Consider the following 22,336-nt stretch of genomic DNA (forward strand, 5'->3'; position numbering starts at 1 on the left):
TCTACTGCTGGGAAATGGCTTCCTAGGTGGTGCTAGTGGTAAAGAACATGCCTGTCAATGCAGGAGACATAAGAGATGCAGGTACGATTTCTTGGTTGGGAAGATCCCCTGGAGGAGGGCATGGTGACCCACTCCAGTATTCTTGCCTGGAGAATTCCATGGACAGAGGAGCCTGGTGGTCTGCAGTCCATCGGGTTGCAAAGAGGTGGACATGATTGAAGCAACTTACCATGGCAGGGCAGTGCTGTGAAAATACGTTTAATTTATTGGCAAGATTACTTAAGTCAGATTAACAAGTTTGAGCTCCTACCATGTGTGAGAAGTAGCCTAGGGAACAGGATATGTTATTGGATATTATCTTTAAGAAGTTCGTACTGTGAAGTTTTAAAAAGGTTTGATTGCATGTGAGTGCACATTAGGGCATGAATGGGAGATAAATGAGATGGTAACTATATTAATTTATTTATCTAATGTTTAATATTAAGCCTCTGCTACTTGCTGGGCACTGTGCTAGGTATTAGAGGGATGCAGAGAGGAATAAAGGTGGGCACTGATCGGAAAGTTTTACAGACTCACAGGGGGAGACAGCTGTGTCAATAAGTTTAACCAAATACAAAAACAGAGACAGATAGTCACCATGAGGGCACTGATCTTTTCTTTATTGATTAATAGAGAATGTTAGAGAATGCTGTTGTTGTTAGGTATTAAAGGAGATGGAGAAGTAACATTTATTAAGCAGTTGCTGCTGCTGCTGCTGCTGGTGGTAAGTCGCTTCAGTAGTGTCCGACTCTGTGCGACCCCATAGACGGCAGCCCACCAGGCTCCCCCGTCCCTGGGATTCTCCAGGCATGAATACTGGAGTGGGTTGCCATTTCCTTCTCCAATGCGTGAAAGTGAAGTCGCTCAGTTGTGTCCGACTCCTGGCGACCCCATGGACTACAGCCTGCCAGGCTCCACCATCCATGGGATTTTCCAGGCAAGAGTACTGGAGTGGGTTGCCATTGCCTTCTCCGATTAAGCAGTTACTACTTTACAAATACTTAGGTAGACTCTGTAGATATTTAATCTCTTCTGATCCTCCTAATAATGTTATAAATCCACTTGTATAGCTTCAGGAGGTGAGGCTCACAATAATTGTGGCTTGTCACATTAGTAAATGGAAGAGACAGAATTCGAACCCAAATCCTTTTGACTTTTAAGATAGTATTATTTCTATTATTGTTTTCAAGAGTCTGCACTTCATTTGACCCTTGTTGGAAAATAGTATGGCTGTAATATAATAGTATGATTTGAGATATCTAGATATTGAAAATAAATTATACTCTGGACAGTAAGTAATAGTAAGGTTCTATGCTGGGTGGAATTAAATAGCTTTCTTAATGACTTTTTAGTTAAAATTTAAGTCAGATTTGCCAAGAAATAGAGCGTGAAGGAATTGGAGACATTCTGTATCCTCATCACTTAATGTAGCTGGACATCTTGGACCAGATGAAGGTTGTCAAATATTTTACCATTTTTATTACTGTGAGTTGGATTTCTTACAAGTTCTTCACATTAAAATAAGGATTTCCATGCTACTAATGAAATTTTAGAGGAGGTCTCACTATTGGGTTCAGACTCTGTTTCATTTATTGAAAGATTCACTTTTCTCATTAAAAAGAAAGTCTTTATAGTTTAAAATTTTGGTGATTCTTTATCAACTCCTAAAACTGAAGGTGGTATTTATAATTTTCTAAGAATTTTCCTTTGATAATCTCATACTTGAGAAACATGTGAGAAGGACACTGGACCATGGCCCTTTTATGTTAGAAAGCACTCTAGAGACCACTTGATCATATAACCTTGCCTTTAACATAAGAAAACAGAGACCTAATCCAGTTAAATGACAGGATCGAGATTGTATAATTTGTTCCTAACGTGATAGGAACTGGAAAGGCCGCTTTGTCCAGTGCTCTTTCAGTGCAGAGGAACATTGAAATTCCTTCTTGATTCTTGAATTTGTCTTCCCTGAGCGTTTATTTTTAGGTATCTTTGCCTCATGACTGAATCATTTTGTGATGGGAAATGTCTATAATGAATTCATCAATCAGATGGAGGTGTTCCTTTTTCTTGGGCAGTATATATTATGGGAATCCAGTAGTGCAGACAAAAGAAATGGTTAGTGCCAAGCTGTCTTTTGGGGCATTCATTTGGTAAGGCTATGTGGAAAATGAGGATCATTTTTCTCCTAAAGAGATTGTACAATTTACATCGTCTTGGAATCCACAGAGAAACTTGGTAAATATTATAAATATTTCCTCTGGAAGCAGATGTATGTTAAGATGTGTGTTTTTCAAGTTAGCTGCATCATAAATACCTTATATACTGTATTTAAATCTGAATTATAGTTCTCTAAATTACTTTTAAATATACGAAAAGGGGAAGGTCTTAACAAGGCAAAAATATTCCTGTTTATAGTAATGTGAAGTAAATTACCTTGTAAATTTTTTAAATTTTCCCAAGATACAAATAACATAAACCCTCAAAAACCAAGCAAGTGCATAGTCTTTATTATTATTATTCATTTATTTATTCAGCAAACCTTTTTGAGCACCTGGAATGGCTAGCTGCTAGAAGTCCCAGGCTAAATCTGTAGTCTCTCAGCCCTTGTCAGCCACCCTCCCCATCAATTCCTGCTCTGGGCACCAGCATCCTTCAAAGCCTTCAACCCCTGGGCCTCCTGCCATCTCCTAGCATTTGTACATCTGTTTCCTTTGCCTACTCCCTTCTTCTCCTTGCTTGGGGGTAACTCCTACTCATCCCTGTGATGGCATAAAGAATTCCCTGATCCCCCGATCCCATTGCTCTATGCTATTATAATTCATCTTCATCTTTAGAGTGAAATGTTTGTTTAACCCTAAGATGCAGGTATCTATATTTAACCCTAAGGAAGTATCTATGTGTGTTTTTTTAGCCATCGGTTTCTCATGACTTACAGATGCTCAGTGTCTTTTGAATGAATAAAATTTGTCTTCTGAGACCTATCGGCTATTTGGGTTTACAGTTTAAAAAAATCTAGTAAAAGATGAAAATGTGGATATATGAAGTAAATGAATTACCTTTATGAGGGGAAAATGAGGTAGTTGAGGGAGGCTTCTCAAGAGGAGAGATACCTAAGCTCCATCCTGAAGAATGCCCAAGAATTTGCCAGAAGAGGAACATGAATGAGGAGTCCTGCGTTTTATATTGAAGGAAATGTAAGAGCAAAGACTGAAAAATAGGAAGAATATGGCATGTTTACCTAAAGATACTGCTTTTGTATCAGCGTTACCAAAATCAATACTGTACTGTTGTCTTACATATAGAACTTTAACAGCACCTCTTCAATAAAAAAGGATTTATACACTCAGTATTCTGAAAGAACAGATTCATATCTTCCTAGCTTGTGAAGCAATTTCCTCTCCATGAGATTGTTCTGAAAAATTCACCTTAAAAAATATCAAGAAAGGAGCAGGTGGGGCATTTCACAGCTTGAATAAAAAGGTAGTACATAAGAAAAATTATTCTCTAAAAATATTTAAAAATGAGTTTTTCTGTTTACTTAAAGTAGAAAATTCAGATATCCCATCATATGAAATGCATTCATTGTATTGAAAAGGTATCCATTTTAGATGTAGGAAATAATAGAAGCAAAAAGTTATACCTCTATGAGAGGTTCTTCCTTTGGCAAAGCAAGATTCATTTACCTTCCTTCCCACTCTCACCACCCTAGGTTCCAAAGCCTTTTTTATTCTTTGTGTACATATGAATTTGTCTACACTAACTACACAAATAGAGAATTGGTTACTAACTGCCTCACTGAAGCTATTTATAATGAACTAAAGAAGAGATCATTGGGACAAATGAGGTACAGACTGCCAAATCATCGCTGAGTTTGTCCCATCATGCTAATAGCATATCTGTAGAGATCAGTTTATGTTTGGCTTTGTTATGTGACTGCTGTTTTCATTATCAAACTTATGGATGCACATAACAATTACATCTTACATATTTTATTTCATATAATCACATGGTTACACGTTCTGTTTCTATTCAGAATGATATCAGTTCACTTCTGTATTCAACAGACTCTTCTTGAATTGGTTTGGAAGATATTCATATTTTTTAAAATGTTCTCAAATTATCATTTATTGGGCAACTTTTATGAGCATGACATTGTTGTCTTATTTTGTTTTCGCAGTAACCTGTGTATTAGACATTATTTTACAGTTATATCATACAGTTACATCATAACACTGTGCTTTTCAGTAGCTGTGGAAAAGAAGTACTCATTTATTCCATTGCATTCTCTATTGTTCCTAGACAATAATGATTTACAACAGTGATTTGTATCATTGAGCCTTTATTGTGTAGCAGGCTCTAAATGTTTTACATATATTAATTTAAGCAATCCTCCCTATGATGGTATAGTGTCTAGCCTATAATTAGCAAGTTAGATAAGGAAGCTGAGGGCACAGACTATTTAAATAGTTCTAAGATCACAAAGCTAGTGAGCGATAGAGTCCAGATTTAAGTCCAGAATCCATCAAAGTATATTGTCTTTTATGGTATTGTATTGTCTTGTGATGACTACCTACTGGCTGGTGCATGGGTAAAAGAAGAGAGATCAGATGAAAGAGACAATCTGTTTGTGATTGAGATGAACCTAAAAGTAATTGGGCAGAGAGCTCTATGCTACTTTCATTTGTCATTTTTATTTAGTTGCCCAGTTCTGTCTGACTTTTTTGTTACCCCAGGGATTTGAAATCTTTCAGGCGAGATACTGGAGTGGGTTGACATTTCCCTTCTCCAGGCGATCTTCCTGACACAGGGATCAAACCCTCATTGCCTGCCCCCAGCTCCTGCACTGCACAGGTGCAGGAGTAAATAGCAAATAGCTAGTAAGTAGCAAATACTTTCAGTTCCTTTATTTTATATAAGCCCTGTATTACTTGGCATATTTGTTATTCAGTCGCTAAGTTGTGTCCAACTATTTGTGACACCATGGACCACAGCACACCAGGCTTTCCTGTCCTTCACTTTCTCCTGGAGTTTGCTCGAACTCATGTCCATTGAGTTGACAATGCCATCCAACCATCTCATCCTCTGTCACCCCCTTCTCCTCCTGCCGTCAATGTTTCTCAGCACCAGGGTCTTTTCCAATGCTCTTCTCATTAGGTGGCCAAAGTATAGGAGTTTCAGCTTCACCATCGGTCCTTCAAACGAATATTCAGTATTGATTTCCTTTAGGATTGACTGGTTTGATCTCCTTGCTGTCCAAGGGACTCTCGAGAGTCTTCTCCAGCACCACAGTTTGACAGCATCAATTCTCTGGCACTCAGCCTTCTCTGTGGTCCAACTTGCACATCCATACATGACTACTGGAAAAATCATAGCTTTGACTATTCAGTACACACACACACACAGACACAGACACACACACACACACACATATCCTAGAGGAACAAATCTGTTCATTGTGTCCTTAGCATTCTACTGGGAACTGAAGCTGGAGGAGTGAACAGTGAGACAACTATATACATCCTTCACCTCTCCATTATAAGACCTTCTCATCATATTGAGAATGTGTGCTTATTTGCCTGAATTCTCCACTATAACCTTTTTGAGGGCAGAACCCAAGTCTTACTCATCATGCTTACTCCAGAACCCAGCAAATTGCAAATTCTTGCCAAAGAACAAGTGCTCTATTGATATTTGTTGACTGAGAAAAAATGGAAGGAAGGAAATGAATGAGAAAACAAAGGCAATAATGTGTTAAGATTCCATAGACCACAAACATTAAGTTCTATTACTTTCATTCAAATTCTTTATTTAAATTTCTTAATGGTGCTTGTGACAAAGTATGACAGCATTGTCAGTGTTATAGCAGTCTTCATTAGAATTGTTAGCTCAGTCGCTCAGTCATTTCCGACTCTTTGCAACTTCATGGACTGCAGCACAGCAGGCCTCCCTGTCCATCACCAACTCAAAAAACTTGCTCAAACTCATGTCCATCCCCTTGGTTGGAGTGGGTGATGCCGTCCAACCATCTCATCTTCTGTCATCCCCTTTTTCTCCTGCCCTCAGTCTTTCCCAGCATCAGGGTCTTTTCCAATAGTCAGTCAGTTCTTCATATCAGGTGGTCAAAGTATTGGAGTATCAGCTTCAGCATCAGTCCTTCAATGAATATTCAGGACTGATTTCCTTTAGGATGGACTGATTGGATCTCCTTGCAGTCCAAGGAACTCTCAAGAGTCTTCTCCAACACCATACTTCAAAAGCATCAATTCTTTGGCGCTCAGCTTTCTTTAAGGTCCAACTCTCACATCCATACATGACTAGGTGGACCTTTGTTGTCTCTGGTTTTTAATCTGCTGTCTAGGTTTGTCACAGCTTTTCTTCCAAGAAGCAACCATCTTTTTATTTCATGGCTACAGTTACCATCTGCAGTCATTTTGGAGCCCAAGAAAATAAAGTCTCTCCCTGTTTCCATTGTTTCCCCTTCTATTTGCCATGAAGTGATCGGATTGGATGCCATGATTTAGTTTTTGAACGTTTAGGTTTTTTTTTTAATTAATTTATTTAATTTGAGGCTAATTACTTTACAATATTGTAGTGGTTTGTGCCATACATTGACATGAATCAGCCATGGGTGTACATGCGTTCCCCATCCCGAACCCCCCTCCCTCCCCATTCCGTCCCTCTGAGTCATCCCAGTGCACCAGCCCTGAGCACCCTGTCTCATACATTGAACCTGGACTGGTGATCTATTTCACATATGATAATATATATGTTTCAATGCTATTCTCTCACATCATCCCACCTTGCCTTCTCCCACTGAGTTCAGAAGTCTGTTCTTTACATCTGTGTCTCTTTTGCTGTCTCACATATAGGGTTATTGTTACCATCTTTCTAAATTCCATATGTATGTGTTAATATACTGTATTGGTGTTATTCTTTCTGACTTACTTCATTCTGTATGATAGGCTCCAGTTTCATCCACCTCATTAGAACTGATTCAAATGCATTCTTTTTAATAGATGAGTAATATTCCATAGTGTATATGTACCACAGCTTTCTTATCCATTCATCTGACGATGGACATCTAGGTTACTTCCATGCCCTGGCTATTATAAACAGTGCTGCGATGAACATTGGGGTGCACGTGTCTGTTTCAGTTCTGGTTTCCTGAGTGTGTATGCCCAGCAGTGGGATTGGTGGGTTATATGGCAGTTCTATTTCCAGTTTTTTAAGAAATCTCCACACTATTCTCCATAGTGGTTATACTAGTTTGCATTCCCACCAACAGGGTAAGAGGGTTCCCTTTTCTCCACACCCTCTCCAGCATTTATTGTTTGTAGACTTTGGATAGCAGCCATTCTGACCTGTGTGAGATGGTAGCTCATTGTGGTTTTGATTTGCATTTCTCTAATAATGAGTGATGTTGAGCATCTTTTCATGTGTTTGTTAGCCATCTGTATGTCTTCTTTGGAGAAATGTCTGTTTAGTTCTTTGCCCATTTTTTTGATTGGGTCGTTTATTTTTCTGGAATTGAGCTGCATGAGCTGCTTGTATATTTTTGAGATTATTTCTTTGTCAGTTGCTTCGTTTGCTATTATTTTCTCCCATTCTGAAGGCTGTCTTTTCACCTTGCTTATAGTTTCCTTCATTGTGCAAGAGCTTTTAAGTTTAATCAGGTCCCATTTGTTTATTTCTGCTTTTATTTCCAATACTCTGGGAGGTGGGTCATAGAGGATCTTGCTGTGATTTATGTCAGAGAGTGTTTTGCCTGTTTTCCTCTAGGAGTTTTATAGTTTCTGGTCTTACTTTTAGATCTTTATTCTATTTTGAGTTTATTTTTGTGTATGGTGTTAGAAAGTGTTCTAGTTTCATTCTTTTACAAGTAGTTGACCAGTTTTCCCAGCACCACTTGTTAAAGAGATTTGTCTTTTCTCCATTGTATATCCTTGCCTCCTTTGTCAAAGATAAGGTGTCCAAAAAATGTGGAACGCTTCACGAATTTGCATGTCATCCTTGTTCAGGGGCCATGCCAATCTTCTCTGTATCGTTCCAATTTTAGTGTATGTGCTGCCAAAGCAAGCACTGAATGTTCAGATTTAAGCCAGCTTTTTGACTGTCCTCTTTCAGTTTCATCAAGGGGCTCTTTAGTTCCTTTTTACTTTCTTCCATAGGGTGGTGTCATCTGCATATCTGAGGTTATTGATATTTCTCCTGGCAAACTTGATTCCAGCTTGTGCTTCATCTATCCAGGCATTTCACTTGATGTACTCTGCGTGGAAGTTAAATAAGCAGGGTGACAATATATAGCCTCAATGTACTCCTTTCCTAATTTGGAACCAGTCTGTTCCATGTCTGTTTCTAACTGTTGCTTCTTGACCTGCCTGTAGATTTCTCAGGAGGCGGGTTAAGTGGTCTGGTATTCCCATCTCTTTCAGAATTTTCCACAGTTTATTGCGATCCACACAGTCAAAAGGTTTAGCATAGTCAATAAAGCAATAGTGGATGTTCTTCTACAACTCTCTTGATGATCCAACAGATGTTGGCAATTTGAACTCTGGTTCCTCTGCGTTTTCTAAACCTAGCTTGGACATCTGGAAGTTCTAGGTTCATGTATTGTTAAAGCCTGGCTTAGAGAATTTTGAGCATTACTTTGCTAGCGTGTGAGGTGAGTGCAATTGTGTGGTAGTTTGAACATTATTTGGCATTGCCTTTCTTAGGGATTGGAATGAAAACTGACCATTTCCAGTTCTGTGGCTATTGCTGAGTTTTCCAAATTTGCTGGTGTATTGAGTGTAGCACCTTAACAACATCATCTTTTAGGATTTGAAGTAGCTCAACTGGAATTCCATCACCTCTAGTAGCTTTGTTCATAGGGATGCTTCCTAAGACACACTTGACTTCAGACTACAGGATGTCTAGTTCTAGGTGAGTGATCACACCATCATGGTTATCTGAGTCATGAAGATTTTTTTTTTGGTATAGTTCTGTGTAAATTTGCCACCTCTTCTTAGTATCTTCAGCTTCTGTTAGGTCCCTACCATTTCTGTCCTTTATTGTGCCCATCTTTGCATGACATGTTCCCTGGTATCTCTAATTTTCTTGAAGAGATCTCTAGTCTTTCTCATTCTATTGTTTTCCTCTATTTCTTTGCATTGATCACTAAAGAAGGCTTCCTTATTTCTCCTTGCTAGTCTTTGGACTCTGAATTCAGATGGGTATATCTTTCCTTTTCTCCTTTGCCTTTATTTATTTTTTCTTTTTTTTTTTTCAGTGGGTTTTGTCATATATTGATATGAATCAGCCATAGATTTACACGTATTCCCCATCCCGATCCCCCCTCCCACCTCCCTCTCCACCCGATTCCTCTGGGTCTTCCCAGTGCACCAGGCCCGAGCACTTGTCTCATGCATCCCACCTGGGCTGGTGATCTGTTTCACCATAGATAATATACATGCTGTTCTCTCGAAACATCCCACCCTCACCTTCTCCCATAGAGTTCAAAAGTCTGTTCTGTATTTCTGTGTCTCTTTTTCTGTTTTGCATATAGGGTTATCGTTACCATCTTTCTAAATTCCATATATATGTGTTAGTATGCTGTAATGTTCTTTATCTTTCTGGCTTACTTCACTCTGTATAAGGGGCTCCAGTTTCATCCTTCTCATTAGGACTGGTTCAAATGAATTCTTTTTAACGGCTGAGTAATATTCCATGGCGTATATGTACCACAGCTTCCTTATCCATTCATCTGCTGATGGGCATCTAGGTTGCTTCCATGTCCTGGCTATTATAAACAGTGCTGTGATGAACATTGGGGTGCACGTGTCTCTTTCAGATCTGGTTTCCTCAGTGTGTATGCCCAGAAGTGGGATTGCTGGGTCATATGGCAGTTCTATTTCCAGTTTTTTAAGAAATCTCCACACTGTTTTCCATAGCGGCTGTACTAGTTTGCATTCCCACCAACAGTGTAAGAGGGTTCCCTTTTCTCCACACCCTCTCCAGCATTTATTGCTTGTAGACTTTTGGATAGCAGCCATCCTGACTGGCGTGTAATGGTACCTCATTGTGGTTTTGATTTGCATTTCTCTAATAATGAGTGATGTTGAGCATCTTTTCATGTGTTTGTTAGCCATCTGTATGTCTTCTTTGGAGAAATGTCTGTTTAGTTCTTTGGCCCATTTTTTGATTGGGTCATTTATTTTTCTGGAATTGAGCTTCAGGAGTTGCTTGTATATTTTTGAGATTAATCCTTTGTCTGTTTCTTCATTTGCTATTATTTTCTCCCAATCTGAGGGCTGTCTTTTCACCTTACTTATAGTTTCCTTTGTAGTGCAAAAGCTTTTAAGTTTCATTAGGTCCCATTTGTTTAGTTTTGCTTTTATTTCCAATATTCTGGGAGGTGGGTCATAGAGGATCTTGCTGTGATTTATGTCGGAGAGTGTTTTGCCTATGTTCTCTTCTAGGAGTTTTATAGTTTCTGGTCTTACATTTAGATCTTTAATCCATTTTGAGTTTATTTTTGTGTATGGTGTTAGAAAGTGTTCTAGTTTCATTCTTTTACAAGTGGTTGACCAGTTTTCCCAGCACCACTTGTTAAAGAGGTTGTCTTTTTTCCATTGTATATCCTTGCCTCCTTTGTCAAAGATAAGATGTCCATAGGTTCGTGGATTTATCTCTGGGCTTTCTATTCCGTTCCATTGATCTATATTTCTGTCTTTGTGCCAGTGCCATACTGTCTTGATGACTGTGGCTTTGTAGTAGAGTCTGAAGTCAGGCAGGTTGATTCCTCCAGTTCCATTCTTCTTTCTCAAGATTACTTTGGCTATTCGAGGTTTTTTGTATTTCCATACAAATTGTGAAATTATTTGGTCTAGTTCTGTGAAAAATACCGTTGGTAGCTTGATAGGAATTGCATTGAATCTATAGATTGCTTTGGGTAGAATAGCCATTTTGACAATATTGATTCTTCCAATCCATGAACACGGTATGTTTCTCCATCTGTTTGTGTCCTCTTTGATTTCTTTCCTCAGTGTTTTATAGTTTTCTATGTATAGGTCTTTTGTTTCTTTAGGTAGATATACTCCTAAGTATTTTATTCTTTTTGTTGCAATGGTGAATGGTATTGTTTCCTTAATTTCTCTGTCTGTTTTTTCATTGTTAGTATATAGGAATGCAAGGGATTTCTGTGTGTTAATTTTATATTCTGCAACTTTACTATATTCATTGATTAGCTCTAGTAATTTTCTGGTAGAGTCTTTAGGGTTTTCTATGTAGAGGATCATGTCATCTGCAAACAGTGAGAGTTTCACTTCTTCTTTTCTTATCTGGATTCCTTTTACTTCTTTTTCTGCTCTGATTGCTGTGGCCAAAACTTCCAACACTATGTTGAATAGTAGTGGTGAGAGTGGGCACCCTTGTCTTGTTCCTGATTTCAGGGGAAATGCTTTCAATTTTTCACCATTGAGGGTGATGCTTGCTGTGGGTTTGTCATATATAGCTTTTATTATGTTGAGGTATGTTCCTTCTATTCCTGCTTTTTGGAGAGTTTTAATCATAAATGAGTGTTGAATTTTGTCAAAGGCTTTCTCTGCATCTATTGAGATAATCATATGGTTTTTATCTTTCAATTTGTTAATGTGGTGTATTACATTGATTGATTTGCAGATATTAAAGAATCCTTGCATTCCTGGGTTTGCCTTTAATGTCTCTTCTTTTCTCACCTATTTGTAATTCCTCCTCAGACAACCATTTTGACTTTTTGCATTTCTGTTTCTTGGGGATGGTCCTCCTGTACACTGTCAGAAACCTCTGTCCGTAGTTCTTCAGGCACTCTGTTAGAGTTAATCCCTTGAATCTATTTGTTACTTTCACTGTATCGTAAGGAATTTGATTAGAAGTGTAGTCAATGGAATTTTCTGTGTTTACAAAAATTTATATGATTTGTCTTTAGTTTTTTATTTTCCTGATTTTAAAGTTTAAATAATATGCTGTAGGCAGCTAATTTTGATGACCGTGTTCAAGATATTATATCTGAACATTGTATCCTTTGGCTTCTAGGCTAATTTTTTTCAAAATATTCTAATAATGATCAGACTATCATCACATTAGTTCATTTCCAGGCAGTGCTATTGCCTGAAACCCTGGTCCACCTTAAGATATGAATTAAATTAAGAAGATTAAACATTTATATTCTTATCTGTTTTTCTCTCATATTCATTAATTTCCTGAAATTTCTCCTTATTCTTCATGTGAGATGTCATCATTGACTCTTAGACATTAAACTCCCAAGGACTGAAATAGTGTCTAAGTCACTCTATACAAAACCTAGTTGTAAGTAATGGTGGACTGGACAACATCTTTTTTTTTGTTTGTTTGTTTTTTTGAACAACATCTTTAATCGAGCAATTTTGATCTTACCTGGAGTCTCTTTATCTAATATATAATGTTGCAAATGCTATTTAGTGACAGAATTATTTTAGACTGGTAATGATTATAGATGTTGAATACATTTTATCTATTTTGACTCATGTTAGTGATATCTTTAGGTTGTTTCTAATTGTTTTCCTTTGTCTATCTGGTATTTTTATTGATAAGATTAATCTTAGTGCTCTCTGTAGGTAATTTAGTATAAAAAATGCTTTGTAAAGGATTACATGATCTGTAAGTATTATTGCTGGGTATGTTTAAAGCAGATAAAGAGTTTTGTTAAATTGCATTTGCAACCAGCCATGTATGGCATATATTGCATAAGAAGGTCTACAACATATATGGTTTTTTATATTGTATCAGAAACTTTCTCAAATTCTCACTGTGACTATCACTATGGAAACTACTGCAGAAATGAAATTATGATACCCACAGTCTTGACTTTGGAGAACATCAGACCTGGATAAGAGTCCTCAATCTGGCTTTCCAGTCCACAACCTGGAGGCAAGCCCTGACTTCACCATACACTATTATGATTTTAGAAGAGAAAATTGGGAATCACAGGCCTTTGAGAAATGTCTCTTAACTTTGTTTAAAATTGGGGTATAGTTGCCTTATAATATTATGTTAGTTTCTGCTGTACAATGAAGTGAATCAGCTACATGTATACATATATCCTCTCTCTCTTGGGCCTCCCCACCCCCATCTCACCCTTCTAGGTCACCACACAGCATGGAGCTGAGCTCCCCGTGCTGTATATCAGGTTCCCACTGGCTGTCTGTCTTACACATGGAAGGGTATATATGTCAGTCCCAATCTCCCAATTCATCACAGTTCCCCATCCCCATTCCATGTCCATATGTCCATTCTCTAAGTCTGTGTGTCTATTCCTGCTCTGCACATCGGTTCCTCTGTGCCATTTTTCTAGATTCCATATGTATGCATGAATATGTGATATTTGTTTTTCTCTTTATGATTTACTTCACTCTGTAGAGAGACTCTTGGTTCATCCACATCTCTACAAATGACCCAGTTTCATTCCTTTTATGTCTGTTAGCTTAATGATCACCAGGATCACAGAAATAGACAATAAAATATTTCACACCTAAATCAGAGAAAAAAATTTTGTGCCTTGTTATCTTTAAAATGAGAATAAAAAGTTTCTACCACATCAGATTCTCATAAAGCCATAGTGAATTAATATTTATGTCTACCTCACTGAGTGGTTATGAAAATTAAATGGGTTAGTATTTATAAAACACATAGGCTATAACTGACATATAGCAACTCCTACGTATTTACTAGATAAACTAAAACAAATATAAATATCTTTTACTGTAAACATATATTATTTACATAAGTTTGAAAGGAAGTTACTAAAATTATTTTCCCATCATTAAAAAAAATGACTGGTACATTTCCAAAATTCTGGTTGCCTTTTTCAGCCAATTTAAAATTAATTTATTTCCAAGCAGACCTACAACAAAGACAAGGAACCCTACCATTTTCTCAGTAGAGAAGGATTCAGAGAGGCCAGAAAATCACTGTTAGTGTCCAGTGTGATCATTACTTTCATAAAGGAATCCACAGGGTGCTCTGGCAGATGAAAATGGTAAGAACCAGGGGGCTCTATGAGAGACATTGGAGATGAATTCTGCCCCTCTTTAGGCAAGGGAAGATAGTGTTGGAATACACAGAGGTTGACAAGTGATGACCTGGTCACAGAAATACAGAGGTCTAGAGTCGGTCAGTTGTTGCAGCTGGAGCTGGAGGAATGCAGTCGGCCGGGGCCAAGTTCAAAGGCCACTGTACTCAATGCCAGTTCTCCTTTTAAGCAAGAGCATGTCATAATCAGTTATGGGTTTTAAAAAGATCAGCAGGATTGTGTGTAATACTTAAATTTTTTTTGTGCTGAATGCAGTTTTCTTTTACTTAAAATTTTTTTGTGCTGAATGCGGTTTTCTTTTACTTAGGGTAATCAACATAGATTTAACTATGTAAAAGGAATGAGTATTTAAATTTTAAGTATGTTTTAAAGCTTTTACTTTTAAATAAGGAGAAGTGACATTATTTTTATAAAGTGAAGCTTTTAGACAAATTTTTATGGGCTCTGCAATGAAACTGAATACTAGTACCAATAGGAGGAAAATTCAAGGATGGTGATTGCTCTCCATATTTGTTCTTTCATCACCTCAAGTATTGCAATAACTGTTGCACTTACAAAGACAAAAAACTGGACAAAATTCTCTTTTACATGAAGTAAGTCCAGTATATTTTTAAATCAGTATCTTCCATACATATTTACACAAATGTTCTTTTTTCATAATCAATATATCCCACATATCTGGGAATTGTATCTTATTTATAGATTATTCTGTTTGACTTTGTTTCTCTTTTACATGTTTATTAGAAATCAGATAAAAATCTGACAACATTACTATTATTCTTATATTTTTCCTGAAATTACCTGCAAATTCATAAATTATAAAGCTTTTTTAGTTTTGAAATTTGCTGAAAATTTTGCTTTAAAAACATCTATGACTAATATAAATTACTCTTTTTGGTTGGCCTTCCTAAGGGGGCTTCATGGACATTAAGATAAACATATAACAGGTGTTTCAAAGTTTGAAAATATAATTTGCACATCATATGGATATGTTACGAAAAAGAATGTCTTCTTTCTAAGAAGCCTGGAAGGATTCTCAATATAAATCAAAGAGTTTATAACACTACTGGGGAAATAGTCCAGGTGAAGTAAGATTATTGAGTAGCAGGAAAGCTATAATAAAAACTGTCAGTACGGTCACCCTGTTCTCTTTAAGGTCTGTAAAGGATCAAAAGTGTATTGAGCATCATGTAACAGCTGTCTAGAATGTGAGGGGAACCACAGCTGTGCTCAGCAACAATATGCTGGTTTGAAAAATAATTACATATGGCTTGTTGTAGTTAAATTAATAATAGCACGTTAGACTGTAGATGTGTTGCAGATCTTGGATTTTTCAAAATGACTACATGCTTAACTAAAGGTGTTGTTGTTGTTGTTAGTTGCTCAATCATGTTCTACTCCTTGCGACCCATGGACCACAGCCTGTCAGACTCCTCCATTCATGGTATTTTCCAGGCAAGAATACTGGAGCGGGTTGCCATTTCCTCCTCCAGACTAAGCATGTGATTGATCTTTATTATGAGTGTATGTGATCGCATGTATATTCAATCAGTTCAGTTCAGTTCAGTTGCTCAGTCATGTCTGACTCTTTGCGACCCCATGGACTGCAGCATGCCAGGCTTCCCTGTCCATCACCTTATTCAAATTTAAATGGTAAATAAATCATATATATTTTCTTAATTGTAAACAGATATCTAAGGAAATGTTTTATTTGTTCATAGGTAGCATATTTTGTTAGGGCAAATTGCTACTCTACCCTGGAGGGTAAGAAATACTCTGTCACCATCTCTTCAGGTGGTAGCAATGGAAAAGGGAAAGGGAGAAATATGCCTTATACAGGCATTGATAAATACAGAAGTACTGACAGGTAATATGTGGTTCAGCAAGAAAGGAAAGCCTCTTTCACAAAGATTCTCATATTTACTCATTGCTTTCATTACTTTCTCAAGTATACATTCATACAAGGATCAGTTACACTTTTAGTTAGGGTATATCCATTGTTCAAAAGCTCAAACCTCACAGTATATTGAATTGCCCAACCTATCATCTTTAATTTAACTTATTTTGGGGAGGAGAATATGTTTGCCTCATACTATTAGCATAAAGAAACAACAAGAAGCCTCAAGAGGAAAGGATTCTGTATAAATAACACTGGATCGCTGATGAGATTGACGTGCATTTTAGCAGTTTGATCCCTGAAGAAATGCAGTAACAGGAATTTTCCATAAGCATCTGTGAGCAACTGTACATGTGCCAGCTTTAAGCATAGATACGGAGAACTAATGATGGGTTATTCTCTCTGCCCTGGTTGAACCCATAGTCTGTTTTTTTTTTTAATGAATGATATTAGGCAGTAGATGTTCTTTTCCCCTCATTCCATCCCCTCATTCCTCTCATTCATTCCTGCCATATTACTGGACAGGTAAAATGCACCTTGTATAGTAGCTGCTATGTGGAATATGGAGAACCACATATGCATCTGAAACTTGGTCTCAGTATTAAGCTCTGGTAGACTCATTGGTCCATGGTAAAATCCTACTTATTCTGCAGTCTCCATCATAAGTATCTGTTTGAGAAGGCTCTCTGATTTTCCTGAAATGTAAATACTGTTTGCTTCTTTTGAAATCTCATAAGGAGAATATGAAGATTTAAAGCATATGTTCATGTTGGTCAGAAATCCACTTTAATATATTTAAATATATGTTTAAATATATATGTTTAATATATGTAAATAACTATAAAACATACTATGATTCTTCACTGACCCCTTTCACATTAAAGGAGAGAAAGCAATACATAAATTTTCAGAGAATTTTGAGAATTATTGAGAATGACTGTTAAATAGCTAAAGGAGTACATACTATTTGGTGTAAGTGTATAATATTTTAACATTCTCACAACAAACCTCTGAAGTATAAATTATTATCTCCATTTGCATATGAGAAAACGGATCCTCAGAGAGGTTAGGTCATTTGCCTAACGTCTTAACACCAGTAAAGCTAAGTCAAGAATTAAATGTGGACATCAAAACCCAAAACATGTTCTCTTAATCTCTATGCTGTGCTTTCTGGGTTAATAATTTAAAGGCTTTGTACAAACAAGCAGATCTGATCACTTAGTAATTAATATTTGTGTACATGTAAGTCTAGGTGTATGCACACACACTATGTGTCATACATATATGCTTTGTATTATCTGACTTGTTTGTGCTGGCTATATTTCATATAAATAAAGTAACCCAGACCACCTGACCTGCCACTTGAGAAACCTGTATGCAGGTCAGGAAACAACAGTTAGAACTGGACATGAACAACAGACTGGTTCCAAATAGGAAAAGGAATACATCAAGGCTGTATATTGTCACCCTGCTTATTTAACTTATATGCAGAGTACATCATGAGAAACGCTGGGCTGGAAGAAGCACAAGCTGGAATCAAGATTGCTGGGAGAAATAATAACCTCAAATATGCAGATGACACCACCCTTATGGCAGAAAGTGAAGTAGAACTAAAGAGCCTCTTGATGAAAGTGAAAGAGGAGAGTGAAAAAGTAGGCTTAAAGCTCAACATTCAGAAAACTAAGATCATGTCATCTGGTCCCATCACTTCATGGCAAATAGATGGGGAAACAGTGGAAACAGTGGCTGACTTTATTTTTCTGGGCTCCAAAATCACTGCAGATAGTGATTGCATCCAAGAAATTAAAAGACGCTTACTCCTTGGAAGGAAAGTTATAAATATTGAAGCATATTGAAAAGCATATTGAAAAGCAGAGACATTACCTTGTCAACAAAGGTCCATCTAGTCAAGGCTATGGTTTTTCCAGTAGTCATGTATGGATGTAAGAGTTGAACTATAAGGAAAACTGAGCACTGAAGAATTGATGCTTTTGAACTGTGGTGTTGGAGAAGACTCTTGAGAATCCCTTGAATTGCAAAGAGATCCAACCAGTCCATTCTCAAGGAGATCAGTCCTGGGTATTCATTGGAAGGACTGATGTTGAAGCTGAAACTCCAATACTGTGGCCACCTGATGCGAAGAACTGACTCATTTGAAAAGACCCCGATGCTGGGAAAGATTGAGGGTAGGAGGAGAAGGGGATAACAGAGGATGAGATGGTTGGATGGCATCACCGACTCAATGGACATGAGTTTGGGTAAACTCTGAGAGTTGGTGATGGACAGGGAGGCCTGGCATGCTGCAGTCCATGGGTTTGCAAAGAGTTGGACACGACTGAGCAACTGAACTGAACTGAACCGTATCCAGGTACATGACTTATCATTATCTCATTACTGCAAGGTGGAGGAAGCTCTCTATCTTCTTCTTGAATCTCGCCATCTTCTTCAATCACTTTGAATACTCTCAATCCCTACCATCTTTAAGTTGAATAAAGAATGGTTTCCAAGAGGGTTTTGCCAAGGACACCAGCCCTCCAGGACATCAAGAAGCACTTTTATCTGTAGTATTCTCTGGTTTTTTGATCAAAGTATACATCTATTATAGGTGCAAGTGGCAAGGATCAAATTATATCATAGATTTTAGGGCCTAGATATCCCCTGGGCAGAGAAACATTTAATAAATACTCTGTTTCGTTCTCTATTCGTTGACTTAAGTGCTTTTGTGTTACTGACCTATTTTTAAAAACTTGTGAATGCGTAATATCACTTCTGATAGTTGTCATATAATAGCCTCCTTTATTCCATTTCAACAATTCAGTTTGTGAGTTATGTCATTGTACTCTGAATAACTTTGTAGCAGAGGGAAATTAGAGAGAGGGTCATTGTTCCTTCACTACTGTAACCTGCATTTGGCAAATAAACATAATTTCTTTAGATTTTGGGGTGTGTATGGTAAGTCAGTTCGGTTATATCCAACTGTTTGTGACCCTATGGACTGTAACCCTCTAGGTTCATCTGTCCATGTGATTCTCCAGGTGAGAGTATTGGAGTGGGTTGCCATGCCCACCTGCAGGGCATCTTCCCAACCCAGGGAGCAAACCTGCATCTCTTTTACCTCCTTCATTGGCAGGCAGGTTCTTTACCACTCCTGCCATACCTTTAGATTTTGGTATTGGTATTTAAATCTTGGCTTGTTATTTAGTACTTCAATCTCTAGTGCCTTTAAACCCCAGTAGATTCTGAAAACTTTAAGGACTGACTCCACTTCCTTTAATGATGCTTAGTTCTCTTTTCCTACCTAATTAGTGCTGTCTTATGTGTATATGCATGATGTGTGTTTATTTTCTTATAGTGACTTTTCCTGTAGCTTATAATGTACATCGATTCCACCACATTCTTCTTATTCCACTTCTGTACAGCAAAAACAGAAAGTTAAAGTCTGTTTTGCTCATGTAAGAAAGAGAAAAATCTAAGTTTAAGAACAATATTCTAAGATACTCATGATGATGATCTCTTTGTGTAGTAAAATACAACAATGTGTTTAAAATTTTCCAGGTGGTACTATGTACTAAGTTCTTACGGAAGTGTCTTATTTGCTTGCAGGATAAGATGCGTGCAAATTAATGGCTTCTTATGCTGTTGAGGTTTTTGTAGCATACGAAGATTTTTAGAAAACTACATTTCCAGTAGATATGTCTGTATCAAAGCTGTTTAATGTTGTAATAGAATTAGCCTTCAAAATTGTGTAATATCATAAAACTCTAAGGTTTTCATCTTGACTTGAGAAGTCTCTTGAGGAGATGGTTAAGACTACCTTCTGCTTTTTTTTTTTTTTTCCCTTAAACTAAAATTGGACTCCAGGAAAGAGGATACTATAGCTTTCTCTAGGTAAGACTTCTTAATTGCCTTTTTTCTCAGTCTTCAAATTACTGTGGCAAAAAGGCACTGATAATGCCAAAGGATAAGGTCAGTAAAACATCACCTTTTAAAATTTTAACCTGCCTTCATACATGAATGGACTAATCCTGAGTATAAGATGGTAAATATGTTCTAGTATTTCCTTCAACTGCCTTAGCCACTTATATCATTATGCCTCTGGGAGATTTCTGGAACCTCAGTATTTTCATCTATGAAGCAGAAATAAAAGTAGTCTTATTAATATTTAAGAATCTGTTACATATGAAGATTAAAAATGAATATTATTTTTTTAATTTTAAGTTCCTTCATGTAATTCAAATTATGCATAAAATGTAAAACATACTGTTTTTAAGCCATTAGTATTAGAAAACCAATAATCTTCTGTGTCAGACTATAGAAAGATTATAGAAAAGTTTGTATCTATATTATATTTCTATATTCATGATCATCCAACAAAATGTTTTGAGCATCAATTGTGTGAATTGTGTACTATTCTAAATTTTGCTTCTTTTGAACTGTCTTGAAACATCCACATGTGAATGGAAATTTCTAGTGGATAAATAGCTTTACTTAAAGATATTTTTGTCGTTAACCTATACAATATTAAAAGCCTTAAATCATGAACACCAATGGGGTGGTTAAAAAGGCAGAATGGTGCATAGGATGAAAATTTCAGTTACTGTAAATATTTTTGCCATAGCTTTCCAAACCAGTGGAGTGTAGAAACTGGGCCAAGATGCATATTGCTGATTGCTAAGTTGCTTCACTTTTGTCTAACTCTTTGTGACCCTATGGACTATAGCCCTCCAGCTTCATCTGTCCATGGGATTTCCCAGGCAAGAGTCCTGGGGTGGGTTGCCATATCCTCCTCCAGGGAATCTTCCTAACTCAGGAATTGAGCCTATCTCTTACATCTCCTGCATTGGCAGGTGGCTTCTTTACCACTAGCGCCACCTGGGAAGCATATTAGGGGTATTAAAAGTTAGTTTCAAATATGCATGTGTTAATAAGAACTTGTTGTGTAATCAGAGAAACAGAGAAGTATAAGAATGGCTGTTAATGAAATATTGAGAAAGCAGAAAGAATTACTTTGAGCTGAGAATGGCCCTTGAGTGTTCGATGTATCATAACATTGGGTTGATGTCATGTTTTAAAGATGCCAACTGTCCTTTTTGGGGTCCTTTTATTATGACCATATCTGGGTGCCAGATGTATCACTGGGTACCAGTGATACAAGCTGTGAAACTCAGACATAGTTATGACACTTTTAACCTTCATTTCTTGATTCATACTCCTTCCATTCAATCTGATACTCCATTCTGCCTGGTTTCAGTAGAAATTATTGTGAAGCTAGGGAAGGATATTAGACTGTAGATTTGCCTACACTGGTATTACAGGGTAGAGAAATTACATTGTGTACCCATTGCTGCATTTGAATTAGTTAGACCTTCCAGATAAAGCTGCTGAACATCAAAGATCTTAGGAAAACCAACATCAATGTTAAAATAATTTTTAATGTAAATACTAACTTCCTTGTTAGATTATATATCCATTAATATGGATTATACATAATCTGATGAAGCAATGCTGGCTTGATTGAGCCAATGTATAGCAAATAAAACCCAAAAACAGTGCAATGTGAGGCTTAAAATCTGTCAAATATATTTGTGTGATTTTTTTTTTACTGGCAAAGAAATTATTTAGACTCAAAGATTAGAAAATTCTTTAATAAGCCTAGGTTACTATTCCAACTGTTATGGATGCTTAACAATAAAAGAAGCAGGTGTCTGTTCTTAAATGTGTGAAGGATGAAATGCTGCTGCTTCTGTTACTCACTGTAATTTTTTGGTTTTTGGTATCATAATATAGAATAAAACTCTCCAGCCTCATTGATATTTGGGGAAAGGAATCACAGCTCTCTTTCCCTAGAGAAAGATACTGGATAAATATATCTTTAATAGTTTTTGTCCCTTAAATAGTGGCACTAAATTCTTCATACATTTTTTATGGTGATGTTGAATCATGAAGGATTAACATTATTAGAGATTCTATATTTTGCTTTTTAATGAAATCTATTGTCATGTTCTCTATTAAATATGAAAATGGAAGAAGTTCATCACTAGGAAAAAATCTAAGATGTTTTATTGTTTTAAAATAACTTAATATACTCCTTGTAAATGTAATTATTTGGGGATTAAAAATATTACATGAATGTTTATCTGAATTAAATTTTGCCTCTTACAATGCATTTCAAAATAAACTGCACTATAAATGGATAACTTTGAAACATAAAAGGGGAATTAAATGACTGAAGATAAAAACAAGCGTAATTTAAATGTTAACTTCTAACGAAAAATTTATGTAGAACTGTGGTTTACAATAATTGTTGACAT

General features: G+C 36.8%; 1 protein-coding gene and 1 non-coding gene across 2 annotated transcripts in view; one reads left to right on the forward strand and one right to left on the reverse strand.

Moving 5' to 3' along the window:
• Positions 1-22,336, forward strand: part of DPYD (dihydropyrimidine dehydrogenase) — an 886,622-nt gene that overhangs the window by 183,679 nt on the left and 680,607 nt on the right. The window lies entirely within an intron of this gene.
• Positions 8,016-8,122, reverse strand: LOC133041768 (U6 spliceosomal RNA). Its single transcript, XR_009689342.1, has one exon. It is a non-coding gene; the product is annotated as a U6 spliceosomal RNA (small nuclear RNA).

Source organism: Dama dama, chromosome 20, assembly GCF_033118175.1.
Source record: "Dama dama isolate Ldn47 chromosome 20, ASM3311817v1, whole genome shotgun sequence".
Classification (NCBI taxonomy): Eukaryota; Metazoa; Chordata; class Mammalia; order Artiodactyla; family Cervidae; genus Dama; species Dama dama.